Source organism: Oncorhynchus mykiss, chromosome 10, assembly GCF_013265735.2.
Source record: "Oncorhynchus mykiss isolate Arlee chromosome 10, USDA_OmykA_1.1, whole genome shotgun sequence".
NCBI classification, from domain to species: Eukaryota; Metazoa; Chordata; class Actinopteri; order Salmoniformes; family Salmonidae; genus Oncorhynchus; species Oncorhynchus mykiss.
This window is the reverse complement of record NC_048574.1, coordinates 3,086,747-3,106,252: the sequence shown is the minus strand read 5'-3', so window position 1 is coordinate 3,106,252 and position 19,506 is coordinate 3,086,747. Positions and strand designations below refer to the sequence as shown.

At 46.0% G+C, this 19,506-nt stretch overlaps 1 pseudogene; it reads left to right on the top strand.

The window, feature by feature from the left end:
• Positions 1-13,041: 13,041 nt before the first annotated feature.
• Positions 13,042-13,718, top strand: LOC110534828 (annotated as a pseudogene).
• The last annotated feature ends 5,788 nt before the right edge of the window (positions 13,719-19,506 follow it).

Sequence of the window (19,506 nt, the reverse complement as noted above, 5' to 3'; positions counted from 1 at the left end):
TCATCATCAAGCCTTTGATTAGAGGAATCCGGACAACAACCTAAATGTTGTTGACCTTTTGGGAAACACTGAAACAGCTAACGACACGTATAATAATGTATTATGTTAGTTTTACAAATAGCCTACATTATGTTAGTTTTGTAAAATCTAAAATGTGAAATAATACTTGACATAGATTTAGTGAAGTGAAACGGTTGTATTCCCCAGCTCAGAATCATGAATCAACTAATCTTTGGACTGTGTTGTCGGTCACCAGATTGCTATCAAATCAAATCTATTTATATAGCCCTTCTTACATCAGCTGATGTCACAAAGTGCTGTACAGAAACCCAGCCTAAAACCCCAAACAGCAAGCAATGCAGTTGTAGAAGCACGGTGGCTAGGAAAAACTCCCTAGAAAGGCCAAAACCTAGGAAGAAACCTAGAGAGGAACCAGGCAACGAGGGGTGGCCAGTCCTCTTCTGGTTGTGCCAGGTGGATTTTATAACAGAACATGGCCAAGATGTTCAAATGTTCATAGATGACCAGCAGGGTCAAATAATAATAATCACATTGGTTGTCGAGGGTGCAACAAGGTAGCACCTCAGGAGTAAATGTCAGTTGGCTTTTCATAGCCGAACATTCAGAGTATCTCTACCGCTCCTGCTGTCTCTAGAGAGTTGAAAACAGCAGGTCTGGGACAGGTTGCACGTCCGGTGAACAGGTCAGGGTTCCATAGCCGCAGGCAGAACAGTTGAAACTGGAGCAGCAGCCCGGCCAGGTGGACTGGGGACAGTAAGGAGTTCAGGCCAGGTAGTCCTGAGGCATGGTCCTAGGGCTCAGGTCCTCCTTCTCCGAGAAAGAAAGAAAGAAAGAAAGAAAGAAAGAAAGAAAGAAAGAAAGAAAGAAAGAAAGGAGAGAGAAAAAGAGATGGAATTAGAGAGGGAATTAGAGAGAGCCTACTTAAATTCACACAGGACACCGGATAAGAAAGGAGAAATACCTCAGATATAACAAACTGACCCTAGCCCCCCAACACATGAACTACTGCAGCATAAATACTGGAGGCTGAGACAGGAGTGGTCAGGAGACACTGTGGCCCCATCCGATGACACCCCCGGACAGGGCCAAACAGGCAGGATATAACCCCACCCACTTTTCCAAAGCACAGCCCCCACACCACAAGAGGGATATCTTCAACCACCAACCTACCATCCTGAGACAAGGCCGAGTATAGCCCACAAAGATCTCCACCATGGCACAAACCCCAAGGGGGGCGCCAACCCAGACAGGAAGATCACATTAGTGACTCAACCCACTCAAGTGAAGCATCCCTCCTAGGGACGGCATGAAAGAGCAACAGTAAGCCAGTGACTCAGCCCCTGTAATAGGGTTAGAGGCAGAGAATCCCAGTGGAAAGAGGGGAACCGGCCAGGCAGAGACAGCAAGTGCGGTTCGTTGCTCCAGAGCCTTTCCGTTCACCTTCACACCCCTATGCCAGACTACACTCAATCATAGGACCTACCGAAGAGATGAGTCTTCAATAAAGACTTAAAAGTTGAGACCGAGTCTATGTCTCTCACATGGGTAGGCAGACCATTCCATAAAAATGGAGCTCTATAGGAGAAAGCCCTGCCTCCAGCTGTTTGCTTAGAAATTCTAGGGACAGTTAGGAGGCCTGCGTCTTGTGACCGTAGTGTACGTGTAGGTATGTGTGGCAGGACCCAATCGGAAAGATAGGTAGGAGCAAGCCCATGTAACGCTTTGTAGGTTAGCAGTAAAACCTTGAAATCAGCCCTATCCCAGGAAGCCAGTGTAGAGAGGCTAGCACTGGAGTAATAGGATCAATTTATTTGGTTCTAGTCAAGATTCTAGCAGCCGTGTTTAGCACTAACTGAAGTTTATTTAGTGCTTTATACGGGTAGCCAGAAAGTAGAGCATTGCAGTAGTCTAACCCCTGACAAAAGTATGGATTTATTTTTCTGCATCATTTTTGGACAGAAAGTCCCTTATTTTTGCAATGTTACATAGATGGAAAAAAGCTGTCTTTGAAACAGTCTTGATATGTTCGTCAAAAGAGAGATCAGGGTCCAGAGTAACACCGAGGACCTTCACAGTTTTATTTGAGACAACTGTACAACCATCAAGATGAATTGTCAGATTCAACAGAAAATCTCTTTGTTTCTTGGGACATAGAACTAGCATCTCTGTTTTGTCCGAGTTTAAAAGTAGAACATTTGCAGCCATCCACTTCCTTATGTCTGAAACACAAGTTCCAGCGAGAGCAATTTTGGGGCTTCACCATGTTTCATTGAAATGTACAGCTGTGTGTCATCTGCATAGCAGTGAAAGTTAACATTATGTTTCCAAATGACATCATCAAGAGCTAAAATATATAGTGACAACAATAGTGGTCCCATAACGGAACCTTGAGGAACACCGAAATTTACAGTTGATTTGTCAGAGGACAAACCATTCACAGAGACAAACTGATATCTTTCCGACAGATAAGATCTAAACCGGGCCAGAACTTGTCCCTGTAGACCAATTTTGGTTTCCAATCTCTCCAAAAGAATGCAGTGATCGATGGTATCAAAAGCAGCACTTAGGAGCACGAGGACAGATGCAGAGCCTCGGTCTGACGCCATTAAAAGGTCATTTACCACCTTCACAAGTGCAGTCTCAGTGCTATGATGGTGTCTAAAACCTGACTGAAGCGTTTTGTATACATTATTTGTCTTCAGGAAGGCAGTGAGTTGCTGCGCAACATTGTTTGCTAGCATTTGAGAGGAATGGGAGATTTGATATAGGCCGATAGTTTTTAATATTTTCTGGGTCAAGGTTTGGCTTTTTCAAGAGAGGTTTTATTACTGCCACTTTTAATGAGTTTGGTACACATCCGGTGGATAGAGAGCCGTTTATTATGTTCAACATAGGAGTGCCAAGCACAGGAAGCAGCTCTTTCAGTAGTTCAGTTGGAATATGGTCCAGTATGCAGCTTGAAGGTTTAGAGGCCATGATTATTTTCATCATTGTGTCAAGAGATATAGTACTAAAACACTTGAGTGTCTCTCTTGATCCTAGGTCCTGGCAGAGTTGTGCAGACTCAGGACAACTGAGCTTTGGAGGAATACGCAGATTTAAAGAGGAGTCCGTAATTTGCTTTCTAATAATCATAATATTTTCCTCAAACGTGATGTGGTTAACTGATGCGTAAAATCCCACAGATGTCAATTCAACATCTATTCCACGTTGGTTCAATGTAAATTCATTGAAATGGCATAGAAACAACGTTGATTCAACCAGTGTGTGCCCAGTGGGCATGCTTCAGCAACGTCTGAGCAGGGGAACACAACCAACATGTCAGAGCTGACTGCCCTTGATGTTGCTGTTGTTGTCATAGGACTTTTTCAGAACCACATTGTACCAGCCCCATAGGCTGAATAGGCTATAATGTATACTTAGCTGAGACAGGAGGAAGGAGTGAGAAAGAGAGGAGGTAGGTTAGAGAAAGAGAGGAGGTAGGAGAGAGAAAGAGAGGAGGTAGGAGAGGGAAAGAGAGGAGGTAGGGGAGAGAATGAGAGGTGGAAGGAGAGGGAAAGATGGGAGGTAGGAGAGAGAAAAAAAGAAGGTAGGAGAGAGAATGAGAGGAGGTAGGAGAGAGAATGAGAGGAGGTAGGAGAGAGAAAAAAAAGAAGGTAGGAGAGAGAAAAAAAAGAAGGTAGGAGAGAGAATGAGAGGAGGTAGGAGAGAGAATGAGAGGAGGTAGGAGAGAGAAAAAAAGAAGGTAGGAGAGAGAATGAGAGGAGGTAGGAGAGAGAATGAGAGGAGGAAGGAGAGAGAATGAGAGGAGGTAGTGAGAGAGAATGAGAGGAGGTAGGGGAGAGAATGAGAGGAAGTAGGAGAGAGAATGAGAGGAGGTAGGAGAGAGAATGAGAGGAGGTAGGAGAGGGAAAGAGAGGAAGTAGGAGAGGGAAGGAGAGGAGGAAGGAGGAGGTAGGAGAGAGAAAGTAGGAAACAGGTAATGAATGTCTGCTCTCAGGTCAATGCTAGCTGCTCCCTGGCATGCTCTAACACACCAGATTCTTCTAATTGGCTCATCATCAGGACCTTGATCCCGACAGCGGATACACATTCTAAAAATGTATGCGATCACTGTACTATATCGTCTGCTACTTATTTTGGAGAAAAGATCGGATCGTTGGTAGAGAACGGGCCTGGATCGGATCATTGTAGAGATCAGGTCTAGATCGTATTCATTGTAAAGATCGTGCCTAGGACGGATCACTGTAGAGAACGGGCCTAGATGAGCTCGTTGGGGAGATCGGGCTTAGATCAGATCATTGTAGAGAGTGGGCCTAGATCGAATCAATGTGGAGATCGGGCCTAGATCGACTCATTGTAGAGATCAGGCCTAGATTTGACTCTTTGTGTTATTCAGTGTTATCATAGAGGATGACTACTAGACCTCTATCTATATGTCAACACACGAGTCTCCTACTGAGTACACAGTCAGTCTAATGAGATACCTAATGAGGACCTGTTTGTCCATACTGCTTAGAAACTCTCTCTGCAGATGATGAAGGAAGGAGAGGGATGGAGGGAGGGAGGCAGGCAGGGAGCCAGGGAGGGGTGTTTGTTGACACTGTGTCTCTAGTCTGCAGAAGATGACACAGGGAGGGAGGAAGGGAGGGAGGCAGGGAGGGGTGTTTGTTGCCACTGTCTCCAGTCTGCAGAGGATGACACAGGGAGGGAGGAAGGGAGGGAGGCAGGGAGGGGTGTTTGTTGACACTGTCTCCAGTCTGCAGAGGATGACAGATACAGTAAAACTGACCTGTGAGAATACCGCCTTCTCTACAGAATACTAACGTCGACATATCTCATTAGTTCAGTGGTGTAAACAGAAGTGGATGGGAGGGAAGAAAGGAAGAAAGGAAGGAAGGAAGGAGATCAATGTACACAAAGAACAAGTGTGCAGTTAAAATGGGCGAAAAAGACACCAATTTCTTTCCTTGGGGTCGTGGAGTGAGATAGAGATGCATCCCCGCCCTCTTTATATCAATGAATTGGTCACTAGAACATTCTGCAGCACCCAGCACTACTGGACTCAGAAATCAAATGTCTACTGTTTGCTGATGATCTGGTGCTTCTGTCCCTAACCAAGGAGGGCCTACAGCAGCACCTAGATATTCTGCACAGATTCTGCCAGACTTGGGCCCTGACAGACCTGGGCCCTGACAGACCTGGGCCCTGACAGACCTGGGTCCTGACAGTAAATCTCAGTAAGGCAAAAATAATGGTGCTCCAAAAAAGGTCCAGTATCCAAAACAACAAATACTAATTTTATCTAGACACCACAAAGAATTACTAGAGAAAACAACGAATTACACCTACCTCAGCCTAAACATCCACACCACAGGTAACTTCTACAAGGCTGTGAACGATCTGAGAGAGAAGGCAAGAAGGGCCTTCTGAAGGAACCTAAAACTCAACATCCCAATTAGGATCTGGCTAAAAATAATTCAGTCTGTTATAGAGCCCATTGCCCTTTATGGTTGTGAGGTCTGGGGTCCGCTCACCAACCAAGAATTCACAAAATGGGGCCAATACCAAATTGAGACTCTGCAAAAAAACACTATACTCTGTGTCCAACGCAAACGTCCAAACAATGAAAATAATTATCAAACTCCAGAAAATAGATTCTAAAATTCTGCAACCACCTAAAAGGAAGCGATGCCCACACATTCCATCACAAATACATCACCTACAGAGAGATGAACCTAGAGTCCCCTCAGCCAGCTGGTTCTGGGGCTCTGTTCACAAACACAAACAGACCCCGCAGAGCCCCAGGACAGCAGCAGATTTAGACCCAACAAAATCATGAAAAGCAAAAAGTTACTCTTTGACACACTGGAAATAATCAACCCAAAAACATAGCAAATTGGAACACTATCTTGCCCTAAACAGACAGTGCAAAGTGGCAGAATACCTGACCCTTGTGACTGACCCCAAATTAAGATAATCCTTTACTATGTACTGACTCAGTGAGCATAGCCTTGCTATTGAGAAAGGCCACCAAAAGGCAGACCTGGCTCTCAAGAGAAGACAGGCTATGTGCTCACTGCCCACAAATTGAGGTGGAAACTGAGCTGAACTTCCTAACCTCCTGCTCAATATATGACCATATTAGAGACACATATTTCCCTCAGATTACACAGATCCACAAAGAATTTGAAACCAAATCAAACATTGACAAACTAGCATATTCATCAGGTGAAATACCACAGTGTGCAAGATTTGTGGACTGTTGCAATGCGATACGGGCAACCAGTGGAACACAAACAACATTGTCAATACTATCTATATATCTGTGTATTTATCTTCCCCTTACTATATGTACTACAGCCATTGGCACACACTATACATTGCTAACACAATGATAATATATGATGATTTTGATAAACTCCCATATTTATGTCTTGATCTTTTTCAAACATTCGTGCAATGTGTTACTGTTTCATTTCTTTCTTTTTTTGTTGATGTTGTTTTGTCTCACTTTTGTTTACTGTTTATTTTTACTTGCTTTGGCATTGTCACAAAAAAAATCACCTGATGTCACTGTTTTCAGAGTTAACAAACAGGTGGTCATCCGAGGGCCAATTAAAATATGTTGACACACCTGAAGAGAGTGTTTCCATGTAGACAGCTGGGGACGGACACACACACACACACACACACACACACACACACACACACACACACACACACACACACACACACACAGTCAGCTGAGGACAACTGCTGTTTTGACTTACACACTGACTGGTGACACTGGGACTGACAACACTTAAAGTATTCCACTTGCATTAGTATCGTTACTAAACTTCAAAGTGAAAAAATATATGTAGCTGTCAATGACAGAATAAATAAATGGTAACATTGTCATCTTGTCTCATAAAGTCCTAGTTTGAAGTTGGGACCATTCATCATCATTACACGTTCAGCTCCATCTTGAAAACGTCACAGCTGACATGGGGGGGGGGTATCACCAATGGACTGATGAACAAAATACAAAATTATATATAAAGGGATCCTTTACAGTTTTTTCCAACTGCTTACACTGCTTACACACGTTTTCAAAACTGTCTCCTTTTTTCAAAACACACAATTCCCAAACTGCACACACACAAAAAATGGAAAATGCCTCATATCACCTTCAAAATGTAACACTGCATTCAAAATGCCATAAACACATGTCAACACGCTTCATCTCTTCTCCGGCCTGGGTCTGGCCACAATACTTCGTCCACATAACAAGATACGTTTTCTCTTGCCAAACATGGAGGGAAGTATCTCCTAGCACGGCGTATCCAACCTTAGACAGAGGCAACCTCTATGTCCCCACATGGAGGGAAGTATCTCCTAGCATGGCGTATCCAACCTTGGACAGAGGCAACCTCTATGTCCCCACATGGAGGGAAGTATCTCCCAGTATCCATCCTTGGCCAGAGACAACCTCTATGTCCCCACATAGCCTGGAGAAGCGGCATGCGGGCATAGGGTTGGTGATCATACACTTTCCAGCGCCAGGCTGAGAAAGATTCCTCTATGGGCTTTAGAAAAGGTGAATATGGGGGTAGGTACAAAACTACAACTTTTGGATGGGTGGCAAACCAGTTTTGTACCAGAACAGCTCGGTGAAAACTAACATTGTCCAATAAACCCACCAATCTAGCAGCATCCAGAAAAGTGAGCATATGGCCGGTGTTGTACGGACCCAGTGTGGCGTTGTGATGGAGGACCCCGTTTTGAGTGATGGCAGCACACATAGTTATATTACCCCCACGCTGTCCAGGGACATTGGTCATTGCCCTCGGTCCTATTACATTTCTTCCGCGGCGCGGCCCCTGGTTTTGGTGAGGTTGAAGCCAACCTCATCCACATAAATAAATTAATGGTGAATTACATGGGCATCCAGCTCCAATACTCCAATATTGTTATCATAGAGGATGACTAATTGCATTGTTGGCCAAAACCATATTTATTATTGCAGTCTCTTGTACATCTGTAAACAAGCGTCCTCGTCCTCCATGATGTCTTTGCCTTTCCAGTCTGTACAGAATTCAAACACAGTATGTGTTCAGCATAGGAACTGTAAACAATGTACAACAACACGTAGTACAGCATGATAACCAACCTCATTCATTCAATGCAGTGCAGTAAATGGATGGCTTAGAGTTACAAAATGTTTATGCAATACTATGCAGTCATACGTATTTTACAGTACATTACTGTAATGCTAAAATAGTCATTAGATAGTTGCATACCTGTTCTCATTTCTGAAGGTTCAAATTATGGACGCCACTATAAATCGACTCAAGTTGGGCTGGACTCTCAGTCCAGCCTCTCTCATGGTCAAATCGTGGTTGATCACATGATCAACAAGTGTTGCCCTAATCTCATCAGAGATGGCTCTCCTTCCTTCCCTTCTTTGCCCTCGCCCTCTTCTTCCTTCCTCTTCCTCTCCCTCCTACTCCTCTTGCTCTCTGTCCATTGTTGGCATCCATTGTTCAAAACAGGTCATCTGACCTTTGACCTATTTATAGGCCTATACTACAGTAAAGCAGTGATTGGTTAGTGATCAGTTAAGCTATTAGTGTTTGCACATGTGAGGAGTGTGTGTGTGACCTGGTGAATAAGTGTAGCATTTTGACTGGTTGTGTTTGGAAAAGGAAAGTAAGTCACTTCCTGTTAGATTTTTGTGTTTTAGGTAGAGAATTGTGTGTAATGTTTTGAAAAAAGTGTTTCATGCATTTGACAACTGAGTCCAAGGCAGAGAAACAGCTTATGGTTTTGGATATTTGGTGTGTAGTTTTTGCACTTTGAGTGAGAGGTTTCAAAAATCCTGTGACATGAAAAGATTTTGTGTGTAAGCAGTTGGAAAAAACGGTAAGAACCAGATCCTAAACAAGAACCAGGTTCTTGGGCCAGTAACCGGAAGGTTGCTAGTTCAAATCCCTGAGCCTACTAGGTGAAAAATCTATCAATGTGCCCTTGAGACAGATATTTATCTCTAATAGTTCCTGAGAGTCACTCTGATTAAGAGCGTCTGCTAAATGCTGGTGGGGATTTTGACCTTCCAAAACTGTGTGTAGAATAGTATAGCTATTCTACTTTAGTAGCCCTAACTTATTGACTTAATTATCTATCACCTTCTCCAAAGCACTCCGGTACCGATGATAAAGAATTGGGTTACGATCAAGTTCCTTTCTATGGATTTTAATCCATCCAAGTAGCAGCAGCACAAACTGTAGCGACACAACGACACGTTATCTCCTCACTTCACTTCTTTGTCACTCACACATCTCTCACGTGAATCTCTTGTCACGCGCAGGTGAGTATGGGAAGGGTTTTTTCAGAATAAGAGCCCCAACATGAATTGTAGATGGCGATGCCATAATAAAAGTCTCTAATTTACATTAGATACAGTGGTTCTGATTACTAAACATCTATTTCTGCACACCAAACCATGGCTAGAAATGATGGGTCAGGACCCACTTGGAGGTCACAGTTAATTACTTTTGTATCGTGGTCTAAGTTTTGGTTCAGGTGCTATGCAATGCTACGCAACACTATGCAATGCTACGCAACGCTATGCAATGCTATGCAATGCTACGCAACGCTATGTAATGCTATGGAGCTATGTTTTCCCCCTGGGCTCAACACCTACAGTCCCCTGGTTCAGAGGTCTATTTATTAGACTAATGGTTTTCCCTGAATCCCCCACCTCTCTAATTAAGGTTAATAAATATCATCAGGGACCAGGATTAGTGCTTTCTCATTGAATTGATAATCCTCACGGATCCTCCTAGAGCCCCTCATGGAGCGGTCAACCAATTGGCTCTAAACAGAGCAAGATACAGTTGATGATTTTCAAGGTATAAGCTATCTCTAGATATATACCCAGGCAATTCCCACAAGAGGGCCCAACTTTGAATGTCTCATCTGCTTCATACTGCAAGAAGGAACTGTGACTATCAGATTCTAATGGTAGAAGATGATGGTTGTAATGGTAGAAGATGGTGGTTGTAATGATGGTTGTAATGATGGTTGTAATGGTAGAAGATGGTGGTTGTAATGATGGTTGTAATGATGATTTTAATGGTAGAAGATGGTGGTTGTAATGATGGTTGTAATGATGGTTGTAATGATGATTGTAATGGTAGAAGATGATGGTTGTAATGATGGTTGTAATGATGATTTTAATGGTAGAAGATGGTGGTTGTAATGGTGGTTGTAATGATGATTGTAATGGTAGAAGATGGTGGTTGTAATGATGGTTGTAATGATGATTTTAATGGTAGAAGATGGTGGTTGTAATGATGGTTGTAATGATGGTTGTAATGACGATTGTAATGGTAGAAGATGATGGTTGTAATGATGATTGCAATGGTAGAAGATGATGATTGTAATGGTAGAAGATGATGGTTGTAATGGTAGAAGATGATGGTTGTAATGATGATTGCAATGGTAGAAGATGACGATTGTAATGGTAGAAGATGATGGTTGTAATGGTAGAAGATGATGGTTGTAATGGTAGAAGATGATGATTGTAATGGTAGAAGATGATGATTGTAATGGTAGAAGATGATGGTTGTAATAGTAGAAGATGATGGTTGTAATGGTAGAATATGATGATTGTAATGGTAGAAGATGATGGTTGTAATGGTAGAAGATGATAGTTGTAATGGTAGAAGATGATGATTGTAATGGTAGAAGATGATGGTTGTAATGGTAGAAGATGATGATTGTAATGGTAGAATATGATGATTGTAATGGTAGAAGATGATGGTTGTAATGGTAGAAGATGATAGTTGTAATGATAGAAGATGATGGTTGTAATGGTAGAAGATGATGGTTGTAATGGTAGAAGATGATGATTGTAATGGTAGAAGATGATGGTTGTAATGGTAGAAGATGATGGTTGTAATGGTAGAAGATGATGGTTGTAATGGTAGAAGATGATGGTTGTAATGGTAGAAGATGATGGTTGTAATGGTAGAAGATGATGGTTGTAATGGTAGAAGATGATGGTTGTAATGGTAGAAGATGATGGTTGTAATGGTAGAAGATGATGGTTGTAATGGTAGAAGATGATGGTTGTAATGGTAGAAGATGATGGCGTTGCAGCTGTCTTATGAGCTCCGGATCAATTTTTCTAATTTTTTGTGTTTTTTTTTTTACTCTGATCTTACATTTTTTGGGGGGTACATAATGTTGGATGCCGAAAACGTTGGTAAAAAACATTAAATTATTGGGAGTTTATACACGGAGTGTGCGCCTTTCTTCATTTTGATAGTTTATAGTTTATAGGCTGTTAGTCAGCACCTCCACATTCTGGGTGTACGCCAGCTCATGTTTTTTTATCTACATGTTTCCGCCATCATTTCCAATGACCGAAAACTGGTACCCCGAGTAATTTGGCCAATTTATCATTACTCATTGTGTATTTAATCCTTGTGTTATTATTTTTTTCTCTCTGCATTGTTGGGAAGTAAACATTTCACTGTTAGTCTACACCTGTTTTTCACAAAGAATGTGACGAATACAATTTTATTTTATTGGAAGTGAAAACATAAAGTGTTGGGGCCAAATTTGTGGCCTAAAGTTAAAGTTACAACAACAGTTCCATCATCACCTGCATGGCTACATGTAAACAGGTGAGGTGATTACTCAGCCATCCCAGGTGTGCCAACACTCTAATTAGGTCTCTGATGACCACCTGTTTGTTGACGATGAATCTGAGGAATTTGACAGGAACACTAGACCAGGTGGGAATACTGCTCTGCTTGTTACTGAGCACTCATTAGGACAGAGAGAGAGAGAGAACGTTAGAGAGAGAGACAGAGAGAGGGAGAGAGGGAGAGAGAGAGAGAGAGAGAGAGAGAGATGAGAGAGATGAGAGAGAGAAGAGTTACAACGTTTTAATGTCAAAGGGCTAAACAACAAGGCCAATGCAAGTCAACCAGTTTGTTCCAACTTGTAGTTGGCTGCAAAGCTCTCTAAATAAACTACTGAAAATGTGGGACTAGACAAGGCTGTCTCTTCTCCCCCATTTTATGAATTACTACTGCACTGTTGGAGCTCGGGACACAAGCATTTCGCTACGCTAACAATAACATCTGCTGAATATGTGTATGTGACCAATAAAATTTGATTTGATTTGATGTATCGATGATAACATGAGCGCAGTGAAACGGGAGGACAGGGACCAGAAAGTCCTGACCCATGGTCACTTAAAAAAAAAGAAGTGTTTCTGTACATGCTCATAACATAGGCACCTGTGTAGAAGGACAGCTTCTCAGCTGTTAGAGGCTTGTACTACATCCCTACAAGTTATTGGAGAGGCCCAATATTCCCCAATGAAAATGTATTTTGTGAAGCCAGGTCAGACAGCCAACCCATCAGCTGAGATTGCACCAATCTTATTCACCACTCCTTCCTTAGCATGGTGGTCTATTTAAGTTGACCAGATCTGATCACACATCCTCTGGTGTGGCACTGCTGGCCCACCACCATGATCTCTGTCCTGCTGGCCCACCACCATGATCTCTGTCCTGCTGGCCCACCATCATGTCCAGCACAAGCACCACCATGATCTCTGTCCTGCTGGCCCACCATCATGTCCAGCACCAGCACCACCATGATCTCTGTCCTAGTGGCCCACCATAATGTCCATCTCCAGCACCACCATGATCTCTGTCCTGCTGGCCCACCACCATGATCTCTGTCCTGCTGGCCCACCACCAGGATCTCTGTCCTACTGGCCCACCACCATGATCTCTGTCCTGCTGGCCCACCATCATGTCCAGCACTTGCACCACCATGATCTCTGTCCTAGTGGCCCACCATCATGTCCATCTCCAGCACCACCATGATCTCTGTCCTGCTGGCCCACCATCATGTCCATCTCCAGCACCACCATGATCTCTGTCCTGCTGGCCCACCCATCATGTCCATCTCCAGCACCACCATGATCTCTGTCCTGCTGGCCCACCCATCATGTCCATCTCCAGCACCACCATGATCTCTGTCCTGCTGGCCGAAGTCAAAACAATCTCCTACTACTCCTGCATATCAAGCATATACATCTAGCACCTGGGTGACATCACAGAGTGTCTGTCCCTGTCACTGATAACCTTGGACTGAACCATCTCCATCAGCACCCCTCTTAGGTACCACAGCATCCTGACCAATTGTGTTAGAATAGCTTCCTGGTTCATAGTGTTCTCAGGAATTGAGCTTGGTTGGGCAGACTTTGACAGCCTTCCATGCTGGCAGCCAATCATTCAATAATGTGATTACATAGCCTTAATCAGGGCTGCCTATGTCAACCCTGAACCTTACATCCTGATGCCTACCATTCTGGCTCTATGGCTCATCGCTGAGAAGTTTCCCTTAATTCTAGTGAATAATTTACCCATTACTGAGACTGCTGAACATCATTGTGGTGTCAAGTTACTACGCTCCCATGTTAGCCTCTGGGTTGTTGACGAGGACAGACCCGAGGCTGAGTCTGAGTGTAGCACCTTACTGATTATAGCACCGTTGTTACCTTCTCTGATCAACCTTACAGTCTACTGTCTGAAGACAAGAGAGATTAGAGAGACTGGTTCTGAAACTCTCTAGAAACAGAGTCGCAGCATTAAAATAATATAGGGAATGGAGGCGGCGAGCATTGATCCTGGGTCACTTTTGGGAAAGGCAAACAGGCTACACACGGTCCAATATGGATATAACACTTGGTGGAAATTGTAACGTGTCTCATTAGTGAGGATCGCTACAATAATCTTTTGATGCTTCCAGTAACCTGACCCTGACCTAGACCCTGACCCCGACCCTGACCTAAACCCTGAACCTGACGCTGACCCTGACCTAGACCCAGACCTAGACCCAGACCTAGACCCTGACCCCGACCCTGACCTAGACCCTGACCTAGACCCTGAACCTGACCCTGACCCTGACCTAGACCCTGACCTAGACCTAGACCCTGACCTAGACCCAGACCTAGACCTTGACCCTGACCCTGACCCTGACATAGACCTTGACCCTGACCCTGACCTAGACCTAGACCTAGACCTAGACCTAGACCTAGACCTAGACCTAGACCTAGACCCTGACCTTGACCCTGACCTAGACCCTGGCCTAGACCCTGACCCTGACCTAGACCCTGACCTAGACCCAGACCTAGACCTTGACCCTGACCCTGACCATGACATAGACCTTGACCCTGACCCTGACCTAGACTCTGACCTAGACCCAGACCCTGACCAAGACCCTGACCCTGACCTAGACCCTGACATAGACCCTGAGCCTGAACCTGACCCTGACCCTGACCTAGACCCTGACCCTGACCCTGACCTAGACCCTGACCCTGACCTAGACCCTGACCTAGACCGTGGCCTAGACCCTGACCCTGACATAGACCCTGACCTAGACCCAGACCTAGACCCTGACCCTGACCCTGACCCTGACCCTGACCTAGACCCTGACCTAGACCCAGACCCAGACCCTGACCCTGACCTAGACCCTGACCCTGACCTAGACCCTGACCCTGACCTAGACCTAGACCTAGACCTAGACCTAGACCTAGACCCTGACCTTGACCCTGACCTAGACCCTGGCCTAGACCCTGACCCTGACCTAGACCCTGACCTAGACCCAGACCTAGACCTTGACCCTGACCCTGACCATGACATAGACCTTGACCCTGACCCTGACCTAGACTCTGACCTAGACCCAGACCCTGACCAAGACCCTGATCCTGACCTAGACCCTGACCCTGACCTAGACACTGACCCTGTCCTAGACCCTGACCTAGACCCTGAGCCTGAACCTGACCCTGACCCTGACCTAGACCCTGACCCTGACCCTGACCTAGACCCTGACCCTGACCTAGACCCTGACCTAGACCGTGGCCTAGACCCTGACCCTGACCTAGACCCTGACCTAGACCCAGAACAAGACCCTGACCCTGACCCTGACCCTGACCTAGACCCTGACCTAGACCCAGACCCAGACCCTGACCCTGACCTAGACCCTGACCCTGACCTAGACCCTGACCCTGACCCAGACCCTGACCCTGACCTAGACCCTGACCCTGACCTAGACCCTGACCTAGACCCAGACCCAGACCCTGACCCTGACCTAGACCCTGACCTAGACCCTGACCCTGACCCTGACCCTGACCCTGACCCTGACCCTGACCTAGACCCTGACCCTGACCCTGACCTAGACCCTGACACTGACCCAGACCCTGACTTAGACCCTGACCCTAAACTAGACCCTGACCAAGACACTGACCTAGACCTAGACCCTGACCCTGACCCTGACCTAGACCCTGACCATGACTCTGAATTAGAGCTAGACCCTGACCCTAACCCTGACCTAGACCCTGACCCTGACCTAGACCCTGGCCTAGACCCTGACCCTGACCTAGACCCTGGCCTAGACCCTGACCAAGACCTAGACCCTGACCTAGATCCAGACCTAGACCCTGACCCTGACCCTGACCTAGACCCTGACCCTGACCCTGACCTAGACCCTGACCTAGACCCAGACCCGGACCCTGACCCTGACCTAGACCCTGACCCTGACCTAGACCCTGACCTAGACCCAGACCCAGACCCTGACCCTGACCTAGACCCTGACCTAGACCCTGACCCTGACCTAGACCCTGACACCGACCCAGACCCTTACCTAGACCCTGATCCTGACCTAGACCCTGACCATGACCCTGACCTAGACCTAGACCCTGACCCTGACCCTGACCTAGATTCTGACCATGACCCTGAATTAGAGCTAGACCCTGACCCTAACCCTGACAGACCCAGACCTAGACCTAGACCCTGATCCTGACCTAGACTCAGACCTAGACCCTGACCTAGACCCTGACCCTGACCTAGACTCAGACCTAGACCCAGACCTAGACCCTGACCTAGACCCAGACCTAGACCCTGATCCTGACCTAGACCCTGACCTAAGACCCTGACCTAGATCCTGACCTAGACCCAGACCCTGACCCTGACCCTGACCATGACCCTGACCTAGACCTAGACCCTGACCCTGACCTAGACTCAGACCTAGACCTAGACCCTGACCTAGAACTAGACCCTGACCCTGACCTAGACTCAGACCTAGACCCTGACCTAGACCCTGACCCTGAACTTTACTCAGACCTAGACCCTGACCTAGACCCAGACCCAAACCCTGACCTAGACCTAGATCCTGAGCTAGACCCTGACCTAGACCCTGACCTAGACCCTGACCTAGACCCCGACCTAGACCCTGACCTAGTCCTAGACCTAAACCCTGACCTAGACTCTGACCTAGACCTAGACCCTGACCTAAGACCTAGACCCTGACCTAGACCTGACCCTGACCTAGACCCTGACCTAGACCCTTACCCTGACCCTGACCTAGACCCTGAACCTGACCCTGACCCTGACCCTGACCATGACCCTGAACCTGACCCTGACCCTGACCTAGAACCTGACCTAGACCCTGACCTAGACCCTGACCTAGACCCTGACCTAGATCCTGACCTAGACCCTGACCCTGACCTATACACTGACCTAGATCCCAGAGAGCAAACAGAAGCACAGTGACCTCCGTCCAGATCTCCAGCTGTTGAAGCACAGTGACCTCCGACCAGATCTACAGCTGTTGAAGCACAGTGACCTTCGTCCAGATCTACAGCTGTTGAAGCACAGTGACCTCCGTCCAGATGTACAGCTGTTGAAGCACAGTGACCTCCATCCAGATCTACAGCTGTTGAAGCACAGTGACCTCCATCCAGATCTACAGCTGTTGAAGCACAGTGACCTCCGTCCAGATTTCCAGTTGTTGAAGCACAGTGACCTCCGTCCAGATCTCCAGCTGTTGAAGCACAGTGACCTCCGTCCAGATCTCAAGCTGTTGAAGCACAGTGACCTCCGTCCAGATCTACAGCTTTTGAAGCACAGTGACCTCCGTCCAGATCTCCAGCTGTTGAAGCACAGTGACCTCCGTCCAGATCTCCAGCTGTTGAAGCACAGTGACCTCCGTCCAGATCTACAGCTGTTGAAGCACAGTGACCTCCGTCCAGATCTCCAGCTGTTGAAGCACAGTGACCTCCGTCCAGATCTACAGCTTTTGAAGCAGTGACCTCCGTCCAGATCTACAGCTGTTGAAGCACAGTGACCTCCGTCCAGATCTACAGCTGTTGAAGCACAGTGACCTCCGTCCAGATCTCCAGCTGTTGAAGCACAGTGACCTCTGTCCAGATCTGTCCAGATCTCCAGTTGTTGAAGCACAGTGACCTCTGTCCAGATCTCCAGTTGTTGAAGCACAGTGACCTCCGCCCAGATCTCCAACTGCTATTCTTCACTCGCTACACTGGCGGCAGCTGTGTGATAGTCTTACAGTCTCAGAATAAGAATGACCTTTTTCCAGAAAGTATATTTACATGATCCAGGAATTTGACACGGAGAAATGATGCTGACAACAATAAATAAACACAATAAACAGACAGAATAGAAAGACGAAGAGTTGACACCTAATCCACATTCAGTATATGCAGAAAAAACAGAGCAATTATGCAGAGTAAACAGGAAGTATAAACACATTTACAGTAGATGATGTATGCCACAACTCCTAACGAAGGTGGCTCCCCTTCCTGTTCGGGTGGCGCTCGGCGGTCGTCGTCACCGGCCTACTAGCTACCATTGATCCTTTTCTCCCTCCCCCTTGTCTGTTTATTAGTTACACCTGTGTTTAGTTAGGTTGATGAGTTGGGCTTTATTATCCAGCCGGCCCGCCTGCTGGGTGTGCGGGATTGTTTTATGTGTACTCTCTACATGCCTGCAAGTCACGGTTTTACTTGTACGTGTTCGGGACTGTTTAGTTCCCCTGTGTTTTGGGGCATTTGTTTGAGTGGTGTCGTTTTCACCTGTGTGGTGAATAACTAAGTATCGCTACTCTGAACCCTCTGTTTCCTGCGTCTGACCTCTTCCTACACTACCCCCTGGGCATTACAATGTACAATATGGAGTGAATATATAAACTCACCGGACAGTTTATCAGGTACACCGATCTAATGTGGCGTTCTGCATTAGCATCGAATAGCACCCGTGATATGCAACTTTTCAGGGAAGTCTGGAACCAATATACCCAGGCAGTTAGGAAAGCTAAGGCAAGCTTTTTCGAACAGAAATGTGTTTCCTGCAGTACAAACTCAAAAAAGTTCTGAGACTCTGTAAAGTCCATGGAGAATAAGAGAACCTCCTCCCAGCTACCCACTGCTCTGAGGCTAGGAAACACTGTTACAACCAACAAATCCACTATAATTGAGAATTTCAATAAGCATTTCTCTACAGCTGGCCATGCTTTCCACCTGGCTACCGCTACCCCGGTCAACTGCCCGGCACCCTCCACAGCAACCCGCCCAGACCTCCCCCATTTCTCCTTCACCCATATCCAGATAGCAGATGTTCTGAAAGAGCTACAAAATCTGGACCTCTACAAATCAGCCGGGCTAGACAATCTGGACCCTCTCTTTTAAATTATCTGCCGAAATTGTTGCAACCCCTATTACTAGCCTGTTCAACCTCTCTTTTGTATTGTCTGAGATTCCCAAAGATTGGAAAGCTGCCGTGGTCATCCCCCTCTTCAAAGAGGGAGACACCCTAGACCCAAACTGCCACAGATCTATATCTATCCTACCCTGCATCTCTAAAGTCTTCAAAAGTCAAGTTAACAAACAGATTACTGACCATTTTCAATCAATCGTACCATCTACGCTATACAATCTGGTTTCCAAGCTGGTCACCTCAGCCACGCTCAAGATCCTTAACTCAAGGTTCTAAACGACATCATAATCGCCATCGATAAGAGACATTACTGTGCAGCAGTATTCATCGACCTGGCCAATGCTTTCGACTGTCAATCACCACATTCTTATTGGCAGACTCAACAGCCTTGGTTTCTCAAATGATTGCCTTGCCTGGTTTACCAACTACTTCTCTGATATAGCTCAGTGTGTCAAATCGGAGGGCCTGTTGTCCAGACCTCTGGCAGTCTCTATGGGGGTGCCACAGGGTTCAATTCTCAGACCGACTCTCTTCTCTGTATAAATCAATGATGTCGCTCTTGCTGCTGGTGATTCTCTAATCCACCTCTATGCAGACGACACCATTCTGTATACTTCTGGCCCTTCTTTGGACACTGTCTTAACTAACCTCCAGACGAGCTTCAATGCCATACAACTCTCCTTCCGTGGCCTCCAACTGCTCTTAAACGCAAATAAAAATAAATGCATGCTCTTCAACCGATTGCTGCCCGCACCTGCCCGCCCCCCCATCCAGCATCACTACTCTGGATGGCTCTGACTGAATACGTGGACAACTACAAATACCTAGGTGTCTGGCAAGACAGTAAACTCTCCTTCCAGACTCACATTAAGCATCTCCAATCAAAAATTCAATCTAG